Source organism: Protopterus annectens, chromosome 14.part0 (genome assembly GCF_019279795.1).
Source record: "Protopterus annectens isolate FY-2018-M chromosome 14.part0, PAN1.0, whole genome shotgun sequence".
NCBI classification, from domain to species: domain Eukaryota; kingdom Metazoa; phylum Chordata; order Ceratodontiformes; family Protopteridae; genus Protopterus; species Protopterus annectens.
In genome coordinates this window covers 259,153,373-259,172,965 of record NC_056748.1, presented here as the reverse complement: position 1 = coordinate 259,172,965, position 19,593 = coordinate 259,153,373, and positions in this window count along the sequence as shown.

Sequence of the window (19,593 nt, the reverse complement as noted above, 5' to 3'; positions counted from 1 at the left end):
GCTTTTCGGCCCCAAAACTTGGACCGAACCACAAAAGGAGGGGGAGTATTGATATTCATCAAAGATACCCACACCTCCAGGTTGGTGGCAAAGCACGAAGCATCAGAGACTAGCCATGTGCAACTAACAGTGGGTAAAACTGCCGTCCAGTTTATAGCCTGCTACAGACCACCCTCCCAAACCCAGGAACCCCACTCGGCCTTCCTGAGAACACTGGAAAATATGAAGGTCTCTCCAAACACCATAATATTGGGTGACTTCAACTACCCAAATATAGACTGGGAGCATTACTCTAGCTCCAACACCCTAGCCCAAAGGTTCCTAGAATTCATAAACTCAAATGCTATGGAACAACTTGTTACCACTCCCACAAGAGGGGAAAACATACTGCACCTGATCATCACCAACATGGGGACTCTATGCTTCAGACCAGAAGTATATTCCTCACTGGTAAGATCAGACCATAAACTGATCTCACTGGATATTCACATCCCGACCCCACTCCCTGCCCAGAAAACCACAGTGAAAAACTTCTCTAAAGCAAATTTCACACTCCTCAAAACCGAGGTGGAATCCTTCAAAGCCCCTGGGCCTGTGGAAAATACGGCCCAGACCGCAGAATCCTTTATAAATGCATTCTATGAACACCTTCGGGAATGCATGGATCATGCAATCCCAAATAAAACCAAGACCCAATCCTCCAAAGGCAGACGTCCTGTCTGGTGGACCCCAGCCATAAACAAGCTATACAATAGAAGGAGGAAGCTACTACATGATAGAGCAAAATCCCAAAAAGGGAAGGCATCTCTGATCAGTATTAGCAAAAAACTAAGGGCACTCATAAAATCATCTAAGGCCAGTTTCGAGAGAAAAATTGCATAGGACACTAAGGATAATCACAAGGCTTTCTTTAGTTAAGTTAGGAACCTGGGTGGGAATTCCCAGATATGCTCAGAATTAGTCCAAAATGACAAAAAATACACCGAACCCACAGACATTGCCAACATCGTAGCTGACAGGTTCAGCGCAAACTTCTCCCCCCCGCCCCAACAAAAGGACAAATATCTATCCCAGCAGAATTCTGCCCCCCTGACATCTCAGATGCTCAGGTAAGAGCCGCCCTCTCCAAAGCAAAAAACACAGCATCAGTGGGACCAGACGGTGTCCCGGGCTGGTCCTACATGAACTCCAAGAAGAGCTAAACCCAAACATAACACTACTGTTCAGTCTCAGCCTTACTGCAGGATATGTACCCAAAGAGTGGCGTATAGCAACAGTGGTCCCTCTCCACAAAGGTGGTGCCTCAATGAACCCTGGAAACTATCACCCCATAAGCCTGACTAGCTTGGTCTGCAAAGCTATGGAAATGATCATCATGGACCTCATAAATAAAGATATTGGGGACCTACAGACACTGGATCCTACCCAGTTCGGCTTTGTTAAGGGCAGATCCTGCCTCTTAAACCTGGTTGACTTCTTTGAAACAGTCACCAAGGCCATTGACGAAGGGAAGGTGGTCCACACAGCCTACCTGGACCTCGCAAAAGCCTTCGATACAATACTCCACTCGGGCATTATAGATAAGCTCACCAGCTTAAATATAAACCCCTATGTCACTAGATGGGTTGCAAACTGGCTCAAGGACAGAACCCACATGGTTAGAATTGCTGGAGCCATGTCAGACTCCAAACCAGTTACAAGTGGCGTCCCACAAGGCTCAGTCCTGGGACATCTCTTGTTCGGTATATATTTCTCGGAGGTACAGGCCAACACAGAAGGACTGTGGCTGACCAGGTTCACAGATGACTGCAAACTGGGCGCCATCATCAACTCTCCAGCCGACACAATCATCTTCCAAAAGGGCCTCATAGAAACAGACAACTGGTGCCAGAGCCATGGCCTCTAGCTAAATGCCAAAAAGTGTATAGTCATCCCCTTTGGCAAAAACAAAGTGCCCACAAATTACCACATAGGTGGTAATTCATTAAGTACAGAAGAAGTAATTAGGGACCTGGGGACCCAAGTTGATAGCAATCTCTCATTTGACAACCACATGGCCAAAGTGGTTAGAAAAACATTTTATATAGCCCACCTAATCATGAAGGGATTCACATCTAGATTAGGGGAGGTCATCGTGCCTCTTTACTCATCCCTCATCAAGCCCATAATCGAGTACAATGCCCCTTTTGGGATGTACCTTACCAAACAACTGCAGCAATTTGAAAGACCCCAAAAGCACCTCACCAAGAGGATCAAAGGGCTCAAACAGATGCCATATGCTGCCCGGTTAAAGAAACTCCAGCTCTAATCGGTGGCAAACTGCCTGCTCAGAGGCGACCTGTGCCTGACGTATAAAGCCATGTCCAACCCGGAATTAAGGGACATGCTGCACCTCAAAAAATCCAAATCCTATTGAGCTACATGCTCGAGAGACTTGAACCTCAGCACTGAAATAAATAGGACATGCTGGAGGGACAGATTCATAACCCAGAGGCTCTCTTCACTCTGGAATAAAATCCCAGTCCAGGTTAGGCAGAGTCCCTCATTGACTCTCTTCAAGAGGAATCTTGATGAGTGGATGGGAGATCGTAGGTTTACCCCAGGTATCACTTCTGTGTCACTGTTAGACAGAGGCACAGTATACTAACCTCGAAAAAGGGCATAGCAAAATTAATTTAAAATGGGTGGCGAAAGCCAAACATACTCTGGCTAGGCTTATAAATGTCCTAGGGCAGATAGCCTAGTATGAACCTATGAACCTATGAACCTATGAACTATCAGATTTCGACATAACATTGTTCGAATGTACAGATGTCCAAACCAAATGCTCGGAAATCTGTACACCAAACAGGTAAATTTCAAACCGAGCATTTCAGTGCAGTTGAATTTTGAAAATGTCGACTACACTGAAATGCTTCTACCCACCCAACATACTACAACTGTTTTTTTACATGGGGGCAAGCGCCCCACACCCCCCTACTTATATATACAAACTTTGGGATTGCACTACAGTGAGGGTAAGGGTATATTTCCCCATCCCCACTATAGTGCAATCTGCACCGCAATGTTGGAGCTAACAACAGTGGCCATCCACTCTTGTCAGCTTCGACATTGTGATGATTACCCTAATGGTTCCGCTATGTGGTTTTCACACATAGTTCATTCATCTAAAAGACGAACAAACATGTGATAGTAAACCTATATATATATATATATATATATATATATATATATATATATATTCAGTACAATATTATAAATACTAATGATTTCACTTGCAGTCTACTGTATGCATGTTTCATGGAGTGCACATACCATAACTATATAATCTAGTACTATGGCCAACATACATGACATATGTGATGCATAAAAAATTAAAAACGCACCCGACAAACACTCATGGAATGATGATGTTCTACTGGGATGAGCTTCAACTAGTGTAGGGAAAAAAACATTATGGAACATATAATTTACACCAATTAATTAGGTGAGCAGTGTTAATACATACAGAATGTGTGACATACACATACCACTCATATGTGCACTTGAGGACTTCTGTGTAGAGGTTGTGGGTTTTACTGTGATCTTGCAGTGGGAAAGTAAAGAGAATGACTGCACAGTCATGTATTTAGCAAAATGAATACTAACAGCATCACATATACAATACAGTGATATGGGCTGCAAATTCTCACATGATGGTCGTTGCAAATGTACAGGGCCTGTATTAACAAATACTGACATAAATAGCAGGCATCACATCTCCTACACATTTTTGAAAGCTATGACAATGTTTCTGTAACATACCTGGTCTTTCTGCACTTGAAAATGAACAGCTTACCCCTCCACTGGATGTACCTGTAGAGTTCAATGTTACTGAAACAACAATATAACAGTAAACAGCAGTGTCATTAAATAAGGTGGAGGCACTAACAAGGTAGTGTGCACAGCAATAGTGTTGAGACACTCACCTGATGGTCCCTGGTGTAGGCCAGAAGTACATGGACCTGTAAATATTAATGCAATAAACATTACAAATGTTGCTTGCACTGCTCTCTCTGTAACTCATATGTACCAGTACAAGTAATTATACCCATGTTCATCATCCTCACCCTATGTGGAAGTGTAGTCATGGCTCTTCTCTGCTGTTGTAAATCAAACACAGCAATATAAGAATATGCTTGCTGAAGCAATATGCCATCAGTGTCACAATAATCTTCCATGTATTGAGCATAAATACATACATGTCCATGCTGGAACTTTAGCTTCAATCCCACCACCAAGGATTCATCAGCCCCTCTTGCTGTGTGCAGGGAGGCCAAACAATTGTGATGGCATTGGGGGATTCAGTGGAGGTCCACCACCGGAGGCATCCTTTGATCTGTCATAACTTGTTACTCTGTTGGCTGCACCAAGAATCATGTCTGAACAGCATCATCTACAAGCCTCACAGGATCAGTTGTGGCCTCCAACTGCATTAAATATATTGGTGAGGTCCATCCAGATTTCATTTCTCCCAACAGTATCTCCTAAACAGCCTAGGAATCTCCTACCATGTTAGAGGACAGCATCAATTATGATGTCATTTTCTTTGGGGGAAACGTTGTCACTCCTAGGGCAGTTGGCCATATGGAACACATTAATAAGCACATGATAATAATCATGGTTGACTATATTTATGCATTTGATTCTGTGAAGAGCATATTTCAAAATAAACACTATGCATTCCTGTGCAATGCAAAATGATTATCTTTAACAGATTTACTAATTACCACTACAGAACTTCTACCAGTCCAGTGGCCAATATATCTCACACTGAGACTCAAAGAATCAAAGTTCACCTTGAGTGCACCCAGCTTTAAATTCCATTTCCACCATATATAATTAATGAGGTTAATTAAAATTAGTTTTTGGAATTCCTTTCATGCAGAGCTGCATAAATTGCTGTTATGCACCAAAACACCCAGCTGTACCATGTAAACACCAGATAGGTATGATAAATGGTACCATGTGTGGCTCATGCCCATTATCTTCCAATGATCTGATAACATGACATCAGCACCACTTTTAAATACTGATTTTGATACATTTACTGATCAGACCATTCTACTGTTTGAGGATTGTGATGGCTACTTCGAGGAAGCTCAGATATACCTGTGTGCACTCAACTGGACTGATGAGGAGATGACCCTGATGTTGATGATGTATGCCAGATTGGAGCAGCGGATGAGAGCCAGAGTAAAAAACTTCACTACGATTGATGTGTGGAACCTGATCACAAGGGACCATTGATGGAGGATGGGGATCTACTGCATTGGAGGTTCATCACTACTATGATGGCCTACATCTTTGGGACCTATCAGAGATTCGAAGTAGGGTTGACAAGGTGGGGAGGCAGAACATAAATCCCTACAGTTAGTAATAATATTCTGCATTTACCTTAGCATTCCTACTGATTTTACAGATATTTCTTTGAAACATGCATATCATATAGATGTTTTTATAGCCATGCTGTAGCTGATGTAAGAATTAAATTGTGGGGATAATTCAGTGGACTTTGTACATGCTGGCTTCTTAACTAATGGTTTGACACCCATGTTGTTATCTTATTTAATAATTGAATAATATCTATAACTATGCCCATTGTAGATGTTCATATGTTTTACAACATCTAAGTACATAATTTCACACAGCCTCTGTTCTCGTGCATCACAGATGCTTATAGTGCCTAGAGGGTTCCATTCACATAGTCAAACTTTTACAAGTTCGAACCACATATGGTTGAGACCATACATTCGAATTTGTAAAAGTTTGAGCATTTGAATGGAAATCACCATAAGTGGAGGTTTCCATTCACTTCAATGTGGTGCTATCTCGGAGTTGGTATATTTAATTAGCGGGGGTGTGGGGGACGCTTGCCCCCCTGCTTACAACAAGTTATTGATTTGTACGTTTTGTATTTTTTTTTTACATAGTCGAAGTTCTGCAACTTCGAACTTAATGGTTCGATCATTAGGTCTACAGAGTTATGGAACTTTGACTATGTAATATAGACCTGTGCCTAAACTGTGGATGATTCTGCATTTCATAGTTTTTCATTATAGTCTGACTGCATCACCTATTCAACTATTACAAGATGGAAGACAACACTTATATCACTTACTTACATCATTCTTCATAAACAAGTAAACAGTAATACCTGGAACATTACTTAAACACAGGTGTTTAGTTATGTATTGTTAGCTGTTATATCTTCACTATGAGAGGTGTTAAAATTGTATGCATTTTCCATGTGTTGCCATTTCTCACAGGATTTCTAATAAATACCTGCAGTACCTATTTTCTCAGTGAAAGCCTAGCTGAATGATAACTTGGCCTGGCTAAGATGTCTAAATTTTGACATGTTGTCAGTTCCAAAACACACAGGGGAACTTGCTAGCTTGGTTAATGTCAACCATATCGCTGTTTTAAAAACATATTGCAGTATTTTATATTAAGGTTAATGTGCATGGTAATGACTCAATGATCTAGTTTTTCTTCGAATAATGCCATAATCTGTAAAGGACTAATAATGTCAGTTGTTGAACGACAATGTTTGGAGACCAGTGCCTATTTGTGTATGAGTAGCATGTGCTGAGTATTAGCTCAGCTTGTAAAGATGCAGGCCAGTATGTCTACATTTTGTGTGCTGTGTGTTCAGTTCTCGAAAGTGAATGCATATATCTTAAACTGTTATATTGACTTCATATACCGATAGCATTCAGTTAACTAAGCATAGTACACTTATAGATATCAATGTATATTTTGAGCATTGTTGCGAATAAGCCTGTTATTTGTTGAATTCCTACTGATATCTCTGTAATCTGTAACATTCCATTCACATCCACTATTTAATAGCGGGGCCAGTACATCTCAATAAATCCTGTTACGTCAGAGAAAGTTTTAGGTTAATATTGTATACTTTAGAAAACACGCTATGAAGGGCTGTTTTTCATAAAATACTGCAGGCAATAGAAGAACAAAATCAATCTCTAATGTTGAGGGACTGTGATTACCACACTAACAGTTGGAATGAAGACGAGGGAAGATGTTTGTTTTCAACCTCTATTGTTAAGGCACTGTGATGGCTACACTAACAGTTGGAATAAAGACCAGGGAAGATGTTTGTTTTCAACCTCTAATGTTGAGGGACTGTGATGGCCACACTAACAGTTGGAATGAAGACCAGGGAAGATGTTTGTTTTCAACCTCTAATGTTGAGGGACTGTGATGGCCACACTAACAGTTGGAATGAAGACCAGGGAAGATGTTTGTTTTCAACCTCTAATGTTGAGGGACTGTGATGGCCACACTAACAGTTGGAATGAAGACCAGGGAAGATGTTTGTTTTCAACCTTTAATGCTGAGGAACTGTGATGGCCACACTAACAGTTGGAATGAAGACCAGAGAAGATGTTTGTTTTCAACCTCTAATGTTAACGGACTGTGATGGCCACACTAACAGTTGGAATGAAGACCAGGGAAGATGTTTGTTTTCAACTAGTGATGTGCAATTTTACAAGGAATAATGGTCCACACACACACATTTCTGTACAGCAGCAGGTATGATTCTGTTCACATAAGCTGGATGTTACATGACACTGTCAATCTGTCTGAGGAATGGCTGCTCTCCATAACTGTTAATTATTATGAACACAGTGCTGACATGAATGTAATTTAAAACAGTTTAGTTACATGAGCAGCATAGGTTCATACTTTGCAAAACTAAGCCAAGATTATTCTTAATACATTAACTCTTTTCACTGGCCAGAATCCATGCTTTTTACAGTTAAGATGACCTTTGGAGCTTGTGGTGAAATATTTTGTCTAGAGAGGCTTAGCTGTTTTCCTTGTGGCAGAAAGAATCAGTCTGGTTTGCTCTAGCTAGAAGCATCCCTGCAACACTTTTATTTTGATTGGATAATTGCTTTCTGTTTCTCTGCCTTTAATAGACAGTGTTTTAAACCAGCTGTACTTGTTTGCTCAAGCTGTTCAAAGCTGCAGTGAGAGTGCCATTTGCTCTGCTGTGATACTGGAAAAACCTAAGTGCTTATTTTGAACTGTTTTCTGTACTTTTGTTTTACTGTATACCTGTGTAATCTTCTATGCAAATGTTTTTTGTAATCTGTGCAACTGTTTTTTAGTCTCCTTTTTGTTGAATGTTAGAGATGAGTATCTGTTACTGTTTAGGGTTGCCACCTTTTCAAATGCCCAGAGTGGGACATTTTTGGTACAAACATCAGATTTTATAGGCCGACACATACCCACAGTCAGTACAAAGGTTAGAACTTAACTTTTTGCCTAAATAAAAGCTTATTCTTGTAGCATTTTAGTTGCGTATTCTGTTTCTTATAATATTTAGGTATTTTAAATACAGAATAACTATTTTATGCAACTACTACGTAAAATATAGGAAATAATTTTGTCCTAAAATCTCAGGACATTTGCCATTTTTTTAATTTTTTGTCAGGACACAACTACGCAAAGAGGGACTGTCCCTCGCAAAGTGGGACAGGTGGTAACCCTATTACTGTTTGTGACCTTTGGAGCTTGTAATGAAATCTTTTGTCTAAAGAGGCCTAGCTGTTTCCTTTGTGGCAGAAATAATCAGTCTGGTTTGATCTAGCTAGAAGCATTCCTGCAACACTGTTATTTTGATTGGATAATTGGGCTGGTTTCTGTTTTTCTGCCCTTAATAATCAGTGTTTTAAACCAGTTGTACTTGTTTGCTTAAGCTGCTCAAAGCTGCAATGAGAATTGAATTTGCTCTGCTGTTATATTAGAAAAAGATAAGTGCTTATTTTCAACTGTTGTACTGTATATCTGTGTAATTTGTGCAACTGCTTTTGATCCACCCACTCACCCAGGTGTTTTGGTGGTCTTAAATCTTGGTGGCTTTGAGTTGCCTGCCTCTAGTATAAAGTTGATACTGGACACTCCCCCCAATCACATTACATCAGCTCATTCTACTGTTTATAGTGAGAACTTAGTAAAGGCCCACCCCTTTTGCTTCTGAACATTGAATTGTCTCATTACCCTCTGTCTCGTCACGTTCTACTAAAAAAAAAAAAAAAAAAAAACTGTACCTGTTTCTACTTCATTTTGCTGCTTGTCCTTAGGAGTTCAACTGCATTTAGTTTGCCATATTTATTACTGCTTGTTCGTAGCCTCATTAAATTGATGACAGTATTCTATTGACTCACTGTTTTATTTGTGCTGTCTGTCACTGTTGTGATGGTGAGCTACTGTTTCAAAGCTATCTACTGATTAACTAAATGTCATTATCTACTGCAATTCATTCCTGTTTAATTGCATTTTACTGCATTTTGTTGCTGTTTAACTGTATTTTTTTCATACTGTTAGTTCTGTTCTTTTCACTATAAGTGATTAATCTGTACTTCATTGTGAGTTTTTTCTTACTGAGTTTTTAACCTTAAAATTGAGTAGCATATTCTTGATACAGGTCTGCTGCATCCAGAGCTTTGGCTGCACAATTTTTACCTCTTTGTGAGGTATTCCAGCTACAAGTTTTCCCTTAGTAACACTTGTGTTACCATCTAGTAGTACTACTCGTAGAACTTCCTCCCTTTACCCACTTAGCTCTTTTAGTTTCTGACAAATATTGACAGGCAATTTCCTACATTTTCCCCTGCCAGTCTGGTCGATTTGGGCATCCTGAGACAGTGTAGCAACTGCCTCATGTACATGGACAACCCTCTGCTACTGCCACCTAGGAACACAATTTCTGATAGATGCAATTACATCAAGCACCTAGTGTCATTGCTGTCTCTCCCACAAACCAGTATATCTGGCACTGAGAAGGTTGGCAACACAAACACCACCCACACATACACAACACACCCCCACATATGCAGAGGTCCTCAACAAAAGCATACCCAAACAAAACAGACCTCCAAAGCATAAACGCACACAAACTCCACTGCCCACCACACCACACACAATATACATAGTCCACACACCTGTGTCTCACAGCCACTAAGGCTTAAACATAAACCCAACATATTAGTCATAAGAAACTCCATTGTGAAATGCAAAGATGTGCCCTTCACCAGGCTGAATAAGGAGAAAGTCACGGTTAGTTGTTTGTCGGGTGCCAGACTCTGCCATATCACCGATGTACTCAAGTCTCTCAACAGGTACTGTTATGACTGTGTCATAGTGCATGTTGGAGTGAATGACTTGAGATGTACCTCCCTGAACTATATAAAGAGAGACATAATCAAGCTCGCTGAGTATGTGTTCCAGGCAGGGATGTTCCTAGCCTTAAGGAATATTCTGCTTTCACCCAGAATGATGCCTCGATACAAACAGAAAATGATTGACTTTAACAACTGACATAGTTTCTGGTATCATTCCAAGAGGATCTAGTACCTTGACAGCCTGGGATGACATGACTGATAAGCCACAATGCTTTGCCAGAGGTGGCTTGCATCTGTCTCCCTTGGGCTTCAGGCTCCTGGCAAAGGCTCTTGCTTCCCCCATAGTGCCTGTTTTAGGCAATGCCATGAGGTTAAAACTACCAATATGAACATTTCATCAAAACATAAATTAAAGATCATACTGCTAAATGCTAGGAGTCTAAACATGAAACTGCACTCATTGCAAGCATTCTTAACCCTGGAAGAAGCTGACATTTGTGCAGTCACAGAAACCTGGTTCAAAGGTGTGGAGAGCACCCCAACTATACAAGGATTCTCATTCTATCATTCATTCAGACCCCAAGCCATGGGCAGCAAAACAAAAGGAGGTGAAGTTGCAATATATATAAAAGACTTACACACCTCTAGGCTTGTCAAACAGTATGATGCACAGGAAATACTTCAGGTGCAGTTAACAACTGGCAAGACCCCTATTCAAATCATAGCTAGCTACAGGCCTTCAACTCTGACTCAAGATGCCCACTCCACCTATTTGAACCTCTTTGAATCTATCAAGATTCAACCCTTTACCCTGATACTGGGTGACTTTAATAATCCAGCCATAGATTGGAAGAAATACTCATGCCAAAAAACAAATGCCTGAGATTCCTTGATTTTGTCAATGAAAATGCCTTGGACCAGTTGGTTGACACCCCCACAAGAGGTGAAAATATCTTGGACTTTGTATTAACTGATATAAGTAACCACTGCAACATCCCTATAGTGTCATCATCCCTGGTATGATCTGACCACAAAGCAGTCACTTTTGAAGTCATCTTTTCCCCGAACCCCCCCCCCCCCCAACTAGGGTGAAACAAAAAAACTTCTCTAAAGCTGACTGCAACCTCTTAAGGGAAGGTATAAACAACTTCACAGCCCCCTCTCCCTCCACAGGAACTGACACATATGTCCAAACCTATACCAAAGTACTATATGAGCATTTATATAGCTGCATGGAATCAGGAATACCAGACAGGATGTAATTATTCTGCTCAAGGAAGACTAAACCTGTCTGGTGGACATCTACAATAAATAAACTCTATAATAAAAGGAAAAAAATTGCTGTCCACGACCAAGAAGGAGCAGGTGTCTAATTGGAAGCAATCTCTCTTTAGCCTGAACAATCAAATAAGAGCACTAGTGAAATCCTCCAAAGCAAACTTTGAGTCCAAACTGGCCACATCTACTAAAGACAATCATAAGGCTTTCTTCAAATATGTCCACAATCTCAAGAGAGGCACCCAGATCTGCTCAGAACTGGTGGTCAAGGACACCACATACACAAACCCTGTAGATATAGTCAACCTGCTGGCAGACAGGTTCAGTGAAAACTTCACTCCTCTGTCCCCCCATCAGTAAAACAGGACATCCCAGTACCTGCCCCCTCCCCTTATCTCTAGAGAGCAAGTCATCACTGCCCTCTCAAAAGCAAAAAATATAGCCTCCATGGGACCCGATAACATCACAGGCTGCATCCTACATGAATTCAGGCAAGAAATTGTAGCACCATTAGGCACCCTATTCAACCAAATCCTGAGTACTGGCTTCATCCCAGCTGAGTGGAGGACAGCTACTGTCAGCCCTAAGCACAAAGGTGGAGCATCCACCAATCCAGGAAATTATAGACCCATCAGCCTAACTAGCCTAATCTGCAAGGCCATGGAGTGCATTATCATGGACCTCATTAAGAAGGACATTAGCTGGAGTGCATTATAATGGACCTCATTAAGAAGGACATTAGCAATCTCCAGACACTTGATCCCACACAGTTTGGTTTTATCAAGGGGAGGTCATGCCTGTTAAATTTGGTTGACTTCTTTGAGACAGTCACCAAGGCCTTAGATGAGAGGAAGACAGTGCACACCACCTACTTTGGTCTGGCCAAGACCTTCGATACTATTCCCCACTCAGGTATAATAGATAAACTCCTTCAACTAGGCATCAATCCATATGTTACCAGGTGGGTAGCAAACTGACTCACTGATAGAACGCCCCTAGTCAAAATAGAGGAAGCCACCTCAAGTAGTAGACCTGTAACAAAAGGTGTAACCCAGGGATTGGTCTTGGGGCTTCTGCTGTTTGGCATGTACTTCTCAGAGGTGCAGGCCAAATCTAGTGGGCTATGGCTGACCAAGTGTGCAGATGCCTGCAAGCTGGCTGCAGTCATCAATTCCCCTAGTCACGTGGACATCCTCCAATAGGGTCTCACCCAAACAAATAACTGGTGCCAGAAACATGGCCTCAAACTGAATGCCAAAAAATGCATCATCATCCCTTTTGGGGAGAATGACATCCCCACAAATTATCATATTGATAATAAGGCACTAAACATTTAATCAGTCTTGAGGGACTTGGGCACCCAGGTTGATAACAAACTGACTTTTGACCACCATATTGCCTCCATTGTATGGGAAGCTTTCTACATACCTCACCTCATTAGTAAGGTCATCTCTTCCAGGGACAAGGTGGTCATAACATCCCTGTAGTCTTCCCTTATAAAACCCATTATTGAGTACAATGCCCCTTTCAGCATGTACCTCACAAAGCACATGCAGCAGCTGGGAGACCACATAGGTTACTCAACTGGAGAATCCAAGGCCTCAAACATCTACCCTACACAGATAGGCTAAAAATGCCTGTCCCTCTACTCAGTCTCTTACACAATCCTCAGAGGTCTGGCATACAAAGTAATCTCAGACCCCACCGTGATGGGACTGCTGCATATATGCAAGTCAAGCTCCACTCAAGTAACCCGCATGAGCGACCTCAGCTTGGTCTGTAGCATCAATAGGACTTGTTGGCAGGACAGATTTGTGCCCCATAGACTCCCTCTTTTGTGGAATAGACTCCCTTTCCATATAAAGCAGAGTACGTCATTAAACCTTTTTAAGTGCAACCTGGATAACTGGACGGGGAACAGAAAATACACCCCTGGGATTCCACCTATGTCCCTGCTGGACAATGGCATAGGGTGCTGACTTGTTGGAATATGGGCTAAACTCTTGGCTAGGCTTGGAAGGGCCTCAGGGTCAATAGCCTAGTAACTTTCTATGATCCTATGATTAAGTAGACAAATAGGTCTCAAGGTTAGAGTTTGGATATATACTGTGATTGCAGGTTTTAATCTCATGTCCTCCAGTCTGTACTGAGAAATGTCAACACCTAAATGTAAAAATGTCAGCTGTGTATTACAATTATCTAATGTTGTTAATGGTACATAAAGTGTGTTGTGAAATGTATGTCATTGTTATTTATGAAATACATTTTTAAAAATATTTTTATTTATTTCAGATGACGAGGGCTGTAGTTGGAACAGAAAGATGTGCATCGAGCAGATGCAGAGGCTTGAAGAGCAGTTGAGGGAGAGAGGTATGCTGAATATTTTACATATATTATGAACTGAAATGCATATTTCACTGTTTCAGGCCTATGATTTTCAAATGAATGCTTATTGATTAGAATGTAGGAATACCAATCATGCATCAGTAAGGAAAGTGAAATCAGCAAATAGTAGCTGTCATTACATCAGTGTATGACACTTACAGTGTTGATATTTTATGTATTTTTGATCCATTTTGTCAGCATGCATTTTTAATACATCCACAACCTAAATGACAATTTGTTGCGTATATCTGTTACAGAGGTTAAGATAAATCTTCTGCATATAATTGAAAATTCAGCACACATTTGTTATCAATTTATTCACAACCTAGATAGCTTGCTGTGTATATTTATCACACAGTTTTTAAAGTGAATGTTTTACATGTAAGTGTTGTGACTGTTGCTTATGATGTATAGTTTGGCACAGTTGTATGACTCTCTATGATTTTTAATGACTGATCTGTTGAGTGTAGCCTCTTTATTCACAGACTGAATGGGAGTTTGCTGTGTCAGTGTTAAAACTGCTGTTTGCAGACTGTGTGGCATGGCCTTCAGTTCAATATTGGAATTACTTCTGCCTCAGACCCCATGTGTGTGTTTGTAAAAGCACTGTTATAGCCTAGGTTGACTAACATAACTAGCATACCCTGCAGGTTAACATTGACATTGTTTCTGTCTCCAGCCCCTTGTTTTCTTTAAACACTGCAATAGCCTAGGCTGATGGATGCTTCAGCAGGTACCTGTTTGATAGCAGCAGTTCATAACCAGCATACCTTGCAGGTCAACATTGGCATTGTTTCTGTCTCCAACCCCTTGGTTGTGTTTCTTTTTAAAAACACTGCTATAGCCTAAGTTGACTAACACTTGAGCAGGTATCCATTTTATAGCAGCAGTTCATAATCAGCAAGCATATTCTCATTTGTAGGATGTCTGATTCCTGATTGATTTTGAAGATAATGTATACAGTTGTACACATGCAATACTGTTATTAACAGATATATTACCTTCTCATGTATCTAAAGTTGCTTTGATTGAATATATCACATTGTTTTTAGTGTTGCACTCATTATATTGATGTGTGTTCACCCAATATCATACTACCTGTCTGAGATAGTTGCGATATGGTCTGCCTATTGTCCGATATCTTTCTCCTCATTCTTACAATGGCATGTTGCAGCTACTCATATATATCAACTGCAGATAGTAAAATATGTTTTTTGAACATTCATACATTTTTTACAAAGCTAATAACCCATGTGTTTCTGTTTAATCAGAGAATTTTTCAAGAAAGAATGCTGCTGTCCTTTTTAGGAGTAAAACATATGAGGCCATAGGTAACTCCGTCCACAACAGATGTGTCTCAGTCCCTGTCTTAATTATCTCATAATGATATTGTCTTGTGCAATGATTTTCATGGGACTGTTCTGCATGATAGACATTTTGCTTTATTTTCTGTTGTGTTTTGCAATTCATCTTTACAGATCATGGTACCTGATGACATTTGCCAATCCAAAGACATCAATATGCGCACAGGAGGACACTGCCAGATTCATCTGAAGAAGAAGATGCCGATGATGACAACAATGCCAAGGCACCTGGACCCACCCCTGGCTGAGACAACCTGCCTGCACCCCAGAGGAGATGTCATGACAGCTGTGATAGAGACAATTTTTGGGAGGAGATCCAGGTGGTCATGACTGATGTGTGCCGAACAAAGATAACGGATATGATGGGGACCATCTTAAATGAGATGGCATGGATTATGTTCAGGATGATAGCTCATGAGATCATTTGGAAGTCAGACCCATACCAATCTAGTCCCTCCAGTTGGTAGGCATTGCCGTGTGCTCCACTACTTTTATGCTGCTCATATGGTGAATGAAATTTAATTAATTGGACTGCATATGTACTTTTTTACATGCATACCATGTATCTGTCATGTTTATGTGCTATTATTGTGTGACATTTACTTTGTTTTCAATGTGTGCATGACACACATTTATGCATTACACTGTCCACACAGATTCAACCGTCCATGCAATGTGGCAGTTAACCTGTTAATAGCGCTGCAAGAGGCAGCCTGTAAATACGTGTCTTACTGAGATAACTGACAGACAAGGTATGTTGTCCATAGTCCAATAAGAACAGCGTCATTTGTCTTTGATGTCTGTTTTGCCATATCAGGTTTGTGTAATATACATATGTGTCATTTCACATGTTTTGGATGACAGTTTTCATGATATCCCACTGTCATGATGTAGTGTTATGTCATGGTTTGGCAATACTAATGCCTGTCTATGTGCCATCTTCCTTTTCTGAATGCATCATTCAACAGTGTAATGCTAATTTGTACACAATGTTACAGATTACACTTTCTTTCACAGTACATTACAGCATGTTTGTTGCATGTAGAATTTTCACACCCATGAAACAATGACAATGATGTACACCTTCCATAAGTAGTTATACACATTATGACTGTATGTGTGTGTGTGTGTGTGTGTGTGTGTGTGTGTGTGTGTGTGTGTGTGAGTGTGTGTAGATACTGACACAGAAATGTACCTTTAACAAGTGAGTATTCAGTGATGCAATGCTGATGTGCTGCAATGATGCTCACAAAGGGGGGTACCTCTACAGACCCTGGGAACTACCGCTCCATATGCTTAACCAGCCTGGTCTGCAACGCTATGGAAAGAATCATTATGGAACTCATAAACAGAGACATTGGGGACCTACAGACACTTGACCCCACCCAGTTTGTCTTTGTAAGGGGCAGATCCTGCCTTTTGAACCTGGTTGACTTTTTCGAAACAGTCACTAGAGCCATTGATGAAGGCAAAGCAGTCCATACAGCCTACCTGGACTTGGCTAAGGCCTTCGACACAATACCCCACTCAGGCATCATAGATAAGCTCAACAGCTTAAACGTAAACCCTTATGTCACTAGATGGGTTGCAAACTGGCTAAAGGACAGAACCCATAAAGTTAAAATCGCTGGAGCAATGTCAGACTCAAAGCCAGTCACAAGTGGTGTCCCACAGGGATCTGTCCTGGGACCCCTCTTGTTCAGCATTTATTTCTCAGATGTTAAAGCAAACATGGGAGGGTTGTGGCTGACAAAGTTTGCAGATGACTGCAAACTAGGTGCCATAGTCAATACACCAGCGGACACATACATCCTACAAAAAGGCCTCACAGAAACGGACAACTGGTGCCGGAGTCATGGCCTTAAACTAAATGCCAAAAAATGTATAGTTATTCCCTTTGGGAAAAACAAAGTACCCACAAATTATCACATAGACAGCAACCCACTGAGTATGGAAAAAGTAATCAGAGACCTAGGGACCCAAGTAGACAGCGACCTCTTATTTGACACCCACATTGCCAAAGTGGTTAGAAAAACATTCTACCTTGCACACCTTATCATGAAGGGATTCACACCCAGATCCAAGGATGTCATTGTACCCCTATACTCCTCCCTCATCAGACCCATGATTGAGTACAATACCCCATTTGGTGTGTACCTCACCCGGCATTTGCAACAGCTGGAGATACCACAAAAGTACCTCACCAAGAGGATCAAGGGTCTCCAACATATGTCTTATTCTGCCAGACTAAAGAAACTCCAGCTCTATCCAGATCCAAGGATGTCATTGTACCCCTATACTCCTCCCTCATCAGACCCATGATTGAGTACAATGCCCCATTTGGTATGTACCTCACCCAGCATTTGCAACAGCTGGAGAGACCACAAAAGTACCTCACCAAGAGGATCAAGGGTCTCCAACATATGTCTTATTCTGCCAGACTAAAGAAACTCCAGCTCTATTCAGGAGCATACCGCCTGCTCAGAGGTGATCTCTGCCTGACGTACAATGCCATGTCCAATCAGGAACTGATGGACATGCTCCACCTCAAAAAATCCAAATCCATCAGGACCAGGAGAGCTAAAGACTTAAACCTCGGCACAAGTATGAATAGGACATGCTGGAGGGATAGATTCATAACCCAGAGGCTTCCCATGCTCAGGAACAAGATCCCAGTTCATGTTAGGCAGAGCCCCTCAATGACTCTCTTCAAGAGAAATCTTGATGAGTGGATGGGAGATTGTACATTTACCCCAGGGGTTACATCTGTGTCACTACTAGACAGGGGCACAGTAAACTAATTCTATTATATAAGGGGACCTTCACTGTGTCACTACTAGACAGAGGCACAATATTCTAAATCTATACTGTACATTTTTGTGCCATTTCATGGGGTGGTGAAAGCCACATCACTATGGCTAGGCTTACAAATGCCCCAGGGCAGATAGCTTAATACTAAACTATGAAACTATGAAACAGGAGTGTCTTCTGCTCTGTAATGAGCAGGGTGGTTGACATAGAGCTGTGTTTCTTTATTTGACATTTTCATAAAAGTATATGTGTATGGGATTGCAATTTTATCTTACTTACCTATGCATGTTGATGTGACATAATTGCACATTACTCTGTATGGGTGATTTAAACATGTCCAATTTTGTGGACAACAGCAATCTATCAGGCCATCTGACATACATTTTTCATTAGTTCTCAGTGTCTTCTACAGCACCCTGTGTACTTCACACATGCATTGGTATTGTGTCATCTTAGTGTGTCTTGCTTTACCCTGTTGTGGTTCCAGGTTGTCCATCTCCTTCCCACCTTACTATTTTCCTGGTATTTTTTGTAGGTATGTTTTGCCTCTGTTAAAAATATGGTCCATTGTCATTTCTTAATCTGACACAGTGAACATGTGACGAATGTATGGCTATTGTACAATGCGGGACATCTGCACATAGGTTGCTGGCTAATGTCTGCAATACATCCTTGTTCTCATTCTACTTGTATATTACTCAGTGTAATTTTCTCATATCCATGTGTACAACCTGCTATATTCATTATTCTGTACTGTTACATATTTTAAGATATTATTACATGTCATTGGTGTATGTATGTCTATTGTTCTTGATTTCATGTACATTCCATTTATGCCACTGACACACATACATACACATGTACACTTGTGTGTTGTCATTGGCATGCTATACGTGTGTAACATACACACATTCCATTACATTTTTGTTTTGGTTGTGATCTGCAGTGCTTCTGTTTGGCAGTGTGCTTGATTGCTTGTCATTCACATGCATGTCCATAAGTTCAGTTCTGTCCTCTGATTGAGTTATCTAGCATTGTTAGACCTGCATTTGCTAATCTGTTATGTTGCTTGGCTTACACTTTAACTGCTGATAGACTACTTAGATAAGTTTTTATCTGATTTGTTATGTGGTCCTTATTTATTACCCTCCAACGCACATCTACCATTGGTCATATACATCCAGGTATGACTGAGATACAGTTTGCAATATGATAGTATAGAGACAAATTTGTTTTTCTACATTTTGCCATGGCATGTGTGCATCCCCACCCTGTTTCTCTACTTTCCATTGCCCCTGTTATGCAGTGTACTGTCTGTGTAACTTACCTGTCCTCACTGTTTTTTTTCTCAACCTTTGCCTGCTTTGTGCTGTGCTATTTGTTCTGTATGTATACCTGCTGTGATTACCTTCACCTCCTCTACCCCTAACTTTAATTTCCTTCCATTCTGGGGCCTATTCCCACAAATAAAAAAAAAATACCAATGTCCCACTGACTTTTCCTCAGATTTTCCTATTCCAACAACCCTCTTGTTTGCCGATTTTCTTCACCTATAACCC